We start from the raw sequence: 9,434 nt of genomic DNA, 5'->3' as shown, positions 1-9,434 counted from the left end.
CCCAGTGCTATGAAAAACACAAGCAAGTACGGTCAAAATAAAATCAAAAGAGTGAACTCCATATGAGAATAGAGCGAACACACATACACACAGCTAACCTAAGAAGAGTGAACTTTTCGGGAACAAATAAGTGAACTTCTCCATAGCAAAGAACAAATAAACCACATATGAATTAATTTTATGTGTATAAATAGAGATGCTATTTTTTCTAGATTGGCTGATAGTGAACTTATGGCAAAGCTTTCACCACAGAAATAAAACTTCTACAAAATGATATGTAAACTTTTCTTCGTAAGCAAAATGAACCTCTAACTTTTTATATAGTCAGAAACGCATCAGGACATACATAGTAAGAATGAATCCCTAGTCTAGACGTCTTGAACTACCCAGCAATGGTTTCTTTTAACATGGTGGACTTGCACGACATGGTATTCCCGTTATAAACCTAATGTGGACTTCATATTATAAATACATGGGAGTTACTTTGAGCTAAACGACTCTACTTCCTGCATTTTTCAGTATAGTACCTTGATCATATAGTAATCATAAGAGCTAGAAAGCTACCTCGAGAATCAGAACAGTACTCACGACCTGCGGGTGCTACGCTTCTAGGTGGACTCCCGCCACGGCTCCTGGCGAACTCTAGCGATGAGCGCTAGTGAACTCACCATAGGTGTCATAAGTGCACTGCCTGTAATTAATTTTAGAGATGATTTATTTGTAACATAAAATAAATAAACATTGCACAGCCCCACAGGTAAAATGTCATCGAACATTATACTTAGTTTCTGAAATGCATGCTATGCAACACATGTCTACAGACTGAACTTCCTAGCAAAAAATTGTGGGTGCACTTCTAGATAATTCAGAAGAAAATGTAATTCATTTTTGAAAAAAAAAGTGGACTCCAAATGTGCGCAAACTAAACTTCTGAAATGTTGGCAAATCAATTAGGGAAGCTAACCAGAAAGATCAATTAGCATTAAAAATGAGATATATTAACTTTGTAGTACATACCCCACATCAGTTTAACAATAAGAGGCATGTCAGGTTGTTTACCGAGTGGACTTACTGAGTCGAATAAATGAACTGACCCAAAATAAACAAGTGTAGTACGGGTGAAAATTTTGTGAACTGACCAAAACAAACAAGGTCGCTACCATCTTTTGGCGGCTAAAGTAAGTGAACGTCTGGAACCGAAGATTCGAACTTCTGGAAAATAAAGAAGGCAAGAAAATGTGAAACTTTTTCACGCCGACAAAGTGAATGTCCTGAATAGGATAGTTAAACTTTTCGCCTAACATTTAGACAAATTAAGAAATGTCCCGGTGAACTGCACTAACAAATAAAGTGTGCTCCTTAATTGAATTGTTTAACTGCACCTACCAATGTTTTTTCTACTGAACATCATATGTGAACAAAGTGAACATCCCAACGAAATAATAATTTCTCATGCAGACAAAGTGAACCTTCCAACAAAATAAATGAACTCCACATAGCAGGTGTACTGCTTATTTTACAATCCATGGCTGCTCCTTTTTGCTAAAGATTTAACTTTTAAAGCATAAAGCCATAAATTCAGTACCTCATCGCCCAGATGCTTCAGCCCCTATATAGCTTGTTCCTTTCAAAATAAATTAGTCTGGCCCTCATGCATGAAAAGGGGAATCGAAAAATGATAGTCAGTATCATACGCATAAAAACTAGGTTTGGCAATACTAGGGAATTCCTGTGCATGGGTACACTAAACTGGAATATTGAAATAGACCATGTACACTACATAGGAGATTTACCATAGCATAGTCATCCATATCGGACACTTTTATAAATGGTCAATTAATCTGAATTTCGCTTTCGGACGAAGCGAACTCCGCCCAATAAATATAGATCATTTCTATGCATTTTTCTCTAAAAGTGAGCTTCTCCAATAAATAAAAATGAACTTCAGAATCAGCACTACATTTTTCTCTGCATTTTCTGTGCCTATTTTTTTAAATGATAGCTGCAATTTTGGTTTAGTTTTAGCAGCAATTGCCATTTTATACTGAACCAGCCATATGGAAGAAGTGGACTTTACGTTAAGGGAAACATGAACTCTGTATCGTATCATTGCTGCTTATTAACCGCAAATCATCATCATTTTATTGCTGCTTATTAACCCTTTTCAGATGTTGATGTGATTAACCAAATAGAAAACAGATGCACCAGCATATATCCACTTTTATCAAATAAGATTCTCCACAATCTGCGCTGCTTCACATTTACATATGTGCTGCTAGCTTGTACATCTGTAGTACCGATGGTATTTTTCCATGCAAATACAAGCGAACTGACAAAACAAACACAAAAAATTACACGGGACTTTGCCCAGCTACGCATTCATATTTCATAAGAGTGCCTTTGAGAAGTTGCGTACCAGTAGTAGTTAGCCTCTGAATTAAGATCAGTGCTACTCATCAGACAGGAGCTCAACCAACAGGGGAGGTGCGCTGGGCGGAGCCGGTCGCCAATATTAGGGGTGGAATTCCTGGTTGCCTGCACCGGAATCCCATGGCGGAGCAGATTGGACTCCCCATGGTGGCATCACGGGAGGGAGGAGCTTGGATGGACTCATAGGAGGAGCTTGGATGGACTCCTGGGCGGAACAGGTGTTGATTCCCGGGTCTTCCATTGGTGGATTTCGAGGTCGCCCTCATTGGATTCCGGTGGCGGAGGTGGACTCCCGGGACTCGCGACGGTGGAATTTCAGGGCTGCGCTGAGTGGTCGAGATGTAGGGAGTGGTACCTCAGCAGTGTGGGAAGCCAAGCAGGTGGGGTACGATGGCGGTGGTCGCCGAATGTAGGGTAGCAACGCGAGATTCGACCCGCGATGGGGAACGTGCGCGGGGCGGGATGTGGGCGGCGGCGGCCGGAGCAGAAGGTGTGCGGCAGCGTGCAGGAATGGGGGTGCGTGTGTGGGGCTAGATGCGTCTGCGCGAGACTGATTTTTACGGGAGGCCGCCGAGGTGCGGTGGTGCCGCCAGCAAAGAATCGGCGCGGAGATTGGGCGCCGCCGCCAAGAAGAAGGTGGGGCGGGATTGGGCGCCGCCGCCAGGGAAGGAGGTGGGGCAGGATTGGGCGCCGCCGCTAGGGAAGAAGGTGGGGCGGGATCGGGCGCCGCCGGCAGGGAAGAAGGCGAGGCAGGATTTGGGGACGGGCGGCGAGGTCGGGGGCGTGGGGAAGTTCACAAGCAGGTACCGCACGAGCCTAGGACTGTGTGGGTTTTCTCGGGTTGGTTCGGTTAGAAAAGGGGTTCGAGAATAGCTATTCTAGAACCCCTCTTAAAGGGGGTTCGAGAATAGTCCAGCTCTATATATATATATATATATGGGAAATAGTGGGCTATCATGGGGCATAGCTATGCACATCAATCCAACCATTAGATCATCTATAGGGAGCACAAAGAGAGCACACGGTGTTAGTCCATTACACATGCACGGCATGCTCCTCCGTTATATTCTCGTCATCCCTTTCGATTCATGATTGCAATATTTTATTTTTTATTGAGACCATCTCATAGCTGGCATAGGCTGCCGACATCAATTTCACTTCCCTTTTGATACCAAAACAACAACCAACTTGTAAAGTAGCCCAATAAAATAAATACACTCAAATTTCGGATTCCAAGTCATCCGGGCCTAAGCATTGGACGATTCTACCATATTTTTGTACCAAAATGACAACCAAAATGAGACCATCTCATAGCTGGCATAGGCTGCCGACATCAATTCCACATCCCTTTTGATACCAAAACAACAACCAACTTGTAAACTACCCCAATAAAATAACTACATTCAAATTTCGGATTCCAAGTCATACGGGCCCAACCATTGGACGATTCTACCACATTTTTGTACCAAAATGACAACCAAAATGAGACCATCTCATAGCTGGCATAGGCAGCCGACATCAATTCCACTTCCCTTTTGATACCAAAACAACAACCAATTTGTAAAGAAGCCTAATAAAATAAATACATTCAAATTTTGGATTCCAAGTCATACGCGCATAACCATTGGACGTTTCTACCACATTTCTCTACCAAAATGACAACCAAAATGAGACCCACAGATCCGAACCAATTTGACGACGGAGTCACGGTTACAAAACAACCGGCTTGCCATGGTATGGTCCATTTTTATTACTCAGCGATCAACTAGCAAAGTGAAAAAATCCGTGGTTGCCCATTAGGCCGAGGTTTTGAAGGTTAAGACGCAAAAAGGTATTGTCCTCCATAACACACACATGATTTGTGCAATTCAATAGCAATTTACCTAGTTTATCTCGTTTTCATCCAACAGCAATGAACAGCCTGAGCACACGTGCGGCAGATGCAGACGCTAGCTTCGACAACATGCCGGATGACATTGTTTCTGCCATTCTTGGGGCCGTAGCAGTGTCCGCGAGGTTCCCGTCAGATTTTCTATCTGCTACCATGGTGTAAGTCATCTGTACTTTAGTCATCTCCTCGTTTCCTGTCCACACATTTTTATCATAACCACCCAAACCTAAATGCAGCTCCAAGAGGTTTCTAGAGCTGGGTATGAACATTGCCGGCACCAATATCGCCGGAGCCCGATGCTTTGCTGTACGCGCCAAATATTGGTGCAGTGTGCTAGGAGATTTCTCCAAAGATGCGCTGAAGCCGGCAACCTCGATGCATCTTATATCTTTGGAATGGTACGTTTCTGCCCATCACGATCCATTGCACTCTGAATGTTTTGCCTTTTTACCTTCTCCCTTTAATGATGTAAAAGTTGAGGTTGGCGCTCTAAATGCATTATAAAAATTTTCCTGCCAGATTCTCTTTTATTGCCTCAACTCACATGAGGATGGCGCCGCAAAGATTTCTTTTGCCGCTTCGAACGGGCACCAAGAAGCAATGTACTCGTTAGCCGTGATCATGTTCAACGGCAGTGGCGGTGGTGAAGCACAAAGGGACATCTGCAGCGCCACCGCGATGTGTGCGCGCGCATCATCTCTTGGCCATGTGATTGCACTTCGCGAGCTTGGTTTTTGCATGCATGATGGCTATGGCTGTAATCGGTCCATTACAGAGGGGAAACGGCTTGTAGCCCTCGCCAAATCACTTGAGATGGCCGAGGCACTCGATCCTAGTGGGTCTCTTCTCGGGCCAAAAGAGCATGGCAAGGGAGGACAACCAAACCTCGCCAACCAATTCATGGTAGAGTGGTTTGCAGCTGAAAACTCAGCAGTTAGAACCGCCGGCTGTGCGGTAGAGGAACTAAGCATGTGTTGTAACATGCTTTGCGGCCGACAAGAGACCAGGCCAAGAGAGTTCCGTCGTTGCGTCGTATGCTCCACGACGATCTACTGCTCCCGTGCATGCCGGTCACGGCACTCTGGACCACCCACCATAGGAGAGTGTGCGCGCCTGCCCCCGCTCGAGATGATAACGCAAGAACTACCTCGTGTACCCCTTTTTTATTTGCCCCCCTCGTTGTTGTCTAGTTAGGTCATAATTTCATAAGTAAGTTACAATTTTTTGACGGGCAGGTTTGAATTGAATGAAAGAATCAGCAACAACATGCGCAAATTTTGTCTTCGTTTTTGTGAAAATACTTTGTTGCGAACAAAATCATACCATGAGTGATAACAACTCATTTGTTGCTATGTTAATGGTTTAGACCACACGACCGCGAGGGAATTTATCGCGCGCAATAATCTCATTCGCACGATCGCCTTTTTTGTTATCCATCACGGAACTTTCCAAACCAATAATAACCTACATGTATTTCCATATTAAAATATCATCGAGCACATCATTATCACATGTAGAAGTTTCCCTTAAGATTTGTACCTTCGCTTTGTTAGTAAGCATTTTTCAAAAAATGGCGCCCAAAGGTAAATACGGGTTTTATCTAATTCTTTTTCCCCGTGTGCTACTCATTGTTAATTACCATGAACGACTATCTACATTGCGCCGCGGCATTTATTTTCCCTGCACCATGTTTTTATAATGAGTGTGCCGTACCAGCAACCATCCCATTTCTTTTATTGTTCTATAACCAACTTAGTTCACGGCGAGAACCCCTTATTTTCAAAACTAGAGCAGTACTATCAACCGTCCCACTTTTTTGCTCGTGGACGGTAAAAAACAACACCCGAATCTCTTATTGGTTAACCGTCACCTAGTAAACTTGTCAAAAAAGAACCAAACAACACCCAAACATCTTCACGGATGACCGTGGAGCAAAACAGCTTGTTTCTTTTTTTCCAAAACGACAAGTAAATGTGCCACGGTGAATAGTTCGTGAATAATTCTCGTGACACCACCCATGCAGCAAGTTAGTTGTCATTTTCGACCTGAAACGACATATAAAAATTTCCATGATGGCCGCACCGTCGTTTTCTTACCGTTCATTAATCAAAACAACATCCGAATCTCTTATTGGTTAACCGTCACCTCGTAAACTTGTCAAAAAAGAACCAAACAACACCCAAACATCTTCACGGATGACCGTGGAGCAAAACAGCTTGTTTCTTTTTTTACCAAAACGACAAGTAAAATATTGCACGGTGAAGTAAATAATTCGCACCCGTCGACTTTTCATTTTTCGTGGTTTATAAGTTGGTACCAAGAAAGGCAATAAATACCAGCAATTTGTACCCCAGCATGAAAGTTTTTTATACAGCTGGTGTTTACGCTAGCAAAGAACATTATGTGATTACTTCTATACCACATGCATTTTTTTTCCTAAAATGAAGGGTTTTTAGGTTGCTTGGTGCAGCCATAACGAATGTAGTCTATCCTTTTGGTAGAAAATAAACGGAAACTAAATTTCATAAAGAAACGTACACCAATCTGCACCATCAAATGAAAACATGTTGTTTCATTTCTAAAATGACAACTAAAACGTTTGTACCTCACCCAGGTGGACACACGGAAACTAAATTTCATAAAGAAACGTACACCAATCTGCACCGTCAAATGAAAACATGTTGTTTCATTTCTAAAATGACAACTAAAACGTTTGTACCTCACCCAGATGGACACCCTAGATGCCGCTTTTGCTAACCATTCTCATCTTTGTTGCGTCAGTAGGTTGTTTCGTATGGCAGTATAACTACAGGAAGCCTGTCCCAACGGGAATATTTTGTATTCGCTCCATGCCGTGTGGATGCGGCAGAGTTTAGTTTTCCCTTTTTTTTTTTCAAAAAATGAACACGGAAACCATCCCGTAGAAGTCACATAGAAGTCATTTACATCACGGGATAAAATCATTATAATCAGTTTATCCCCACGATGCTATGATATAGAGAGCATGGTTTCCTGCATGAACCATGACATCAACCTAGAAAATCAGAACCACAAACACAAAACATCAAATTCCAATTCACTTGAAACAAACTTGGACGCAGTTTTTTTGGCAACTTCTGCTAACCATAAAGGCCGCCTCCAGATTAGTGTATTCCCTATAATAGAGCGGTTGAGGTTCAAGCTAAATCTGACCTTGAACAGATGGCAAATCAAAAATACAGATGGTTAAAATAAACAAGAATGTATATTCAGTTCTTTCGAATGTGAAGCATGTACAGAGTACATCCATGGCGGCAAGATCCAACTGGCAACCGAGCTCCCCCGCCTCCACCGACCAAATCGGAATTTATAGAACACACGGAAAGGAACATGAATCTTGAGCAGTACAACCTGAAATCCCTGCTGCGCCGCCCCTTGTCGAGTTCCCAGCGCAATCTGCGACCCTGCTCCTATATGTGAGCTTCACCGGTCGGGCGCGAGCAAGGAGAGGGCAGAGACACGGCCGGCCGGGTGCGATGGAGGGCAGGGCCGCCGTCGTCCGTGCGCACCGCAGGTGCGCTCTGATGCCAAACTCGAAATTGTTTGAGAAATAGAAAACTCTCATTTGTACAGACTACTTATCAACTCTCAAATCGTGGGTATCTTTGGTCTTAAGAAATAGAGATAGCATGCAAGAAAAAGCAAATCATTCTACCCCTATGAATCCATGTTAACATCCGTGCAGAAAAAATATCATCAAGAAGAGAAGCCGAGAAGAAATTTCTTTATTATCAAGCATCACCTCGTCTGCACGATGATTGAATCTGGATCACATACAAACCATGTACAGTACAAAAAAATCAGCACCACGCAAATCCAGGGGGAAAATCAAATGATTGAATCTGGATCCGGCTCAGTGACAGCACAGATCGCATGATGTATCATGCAAAAAAAAAGCTGAATCAAAAGTCAAAGATGCAAAATAAAAAGGGGAGAAACGGAGGGGAAAAACTGAGACGGAAATTTAGATCGGGGCCATCTCTGCCCACACCCAACATCGTGCAGATCATCCTGGATCAGGTCCACGCCGGGCTCGATGTGGAGGTCGCGGGCGCTCCGGCGCTGCATCCAGCCGCCACTCTCCGGTGCCGCAGTCGGTTATGGAGGCCGGCGTGGATGACTTGCGGGCTGTAAACCGGGGCTGCAGCACCGTCCCTCCGGGGGTGCATGGGCACAACACCTGCTGAAGGTGGGGGATGGAGCGGAGGCATGGCTGGGCCAGTACGTGTGCGGCGTCTGCAGGAAGTGGACGAGGTTGTGGTGGACTAATGGGGATTGGGGAGTGAGGGAGATTGTGTGCGGGAGTGTGGGTGGGGGGTGGGATGGGGTCATCAGGCGGGTTTGCCGTTTGTAGTGAACTAACGGCGTTAATTTGCCATGCGGAACCGAAACCGTCCATAGGGTTGATGAGTGGCCGGATGTGGGTGCGTAGCTAGCACCCATGGTAGCCAGCTATTACTCATCAATTACATACTTAGCACATGGAGTAAGCGAAAAAGATTTAATGTGTGAAGATAGACGCGAAGTTGTAAGGTAATAGTATTGCCCTTTTGTATGAGTTTTTCCTTAAGGCATATACCAAGTTATTCTCCGTGTCCTTGGGAGAGTTGTCGACAGTATACCCATTCACTATGATCTGCCCCTTGCTGCATTCGCGGATCTTCATTCTGCATAATATAGATAGTTATATGCATGCAATGGACGAGCCGCGGTAGAGACTTAATTACATAAATAATACTTACAGACAGTAGGCACTCAGCAGAGATTTGTCGAGGGCGTCTTGATTGAATAACTGAAATAATTCACAAATTTCGATGTTCATCACATCAGTTCGCCCGTAGTGCTCATCTTTGATTGCCACCATGATCCAGTTCTGACCGTTCTTACATGCATCCCTGCATCCAAGTACCAATTATGCAGCCTTCGCAGTTGTGTTGATAGATTAGGCAACTCCTCAGCTCTGACAAGAGGTTGCCCGTACTTGAACTGCAGGTATGCTATTTGGACATCACCCGTGTTCAAGAATTCGATGCGGCTTAACTCCTCTAGTTGGGTAGCGGGCAATCCGCTCGGA

This window comes from Lolium rigidum, chromosome 4 (assembly GCF_022539505.1).
Source record: "Lolium rigidum isolate FL_2022 chromosome 4, APGP_CSIRO_Lrig_0.1, whole genome shotgun sequence".
In the NCBI taxonomy this organism is placed as follows: Eukaryota; Viridiplantae; Streptophyta; class Magnoliopsida; order Poales; family Poaceae; genus Lolium; species Lolium rigidum.
The sequence above is the reverse complement of the archived record's forward strand: the minus strand, read 5'-3'. Positions refer to the sequence as shown.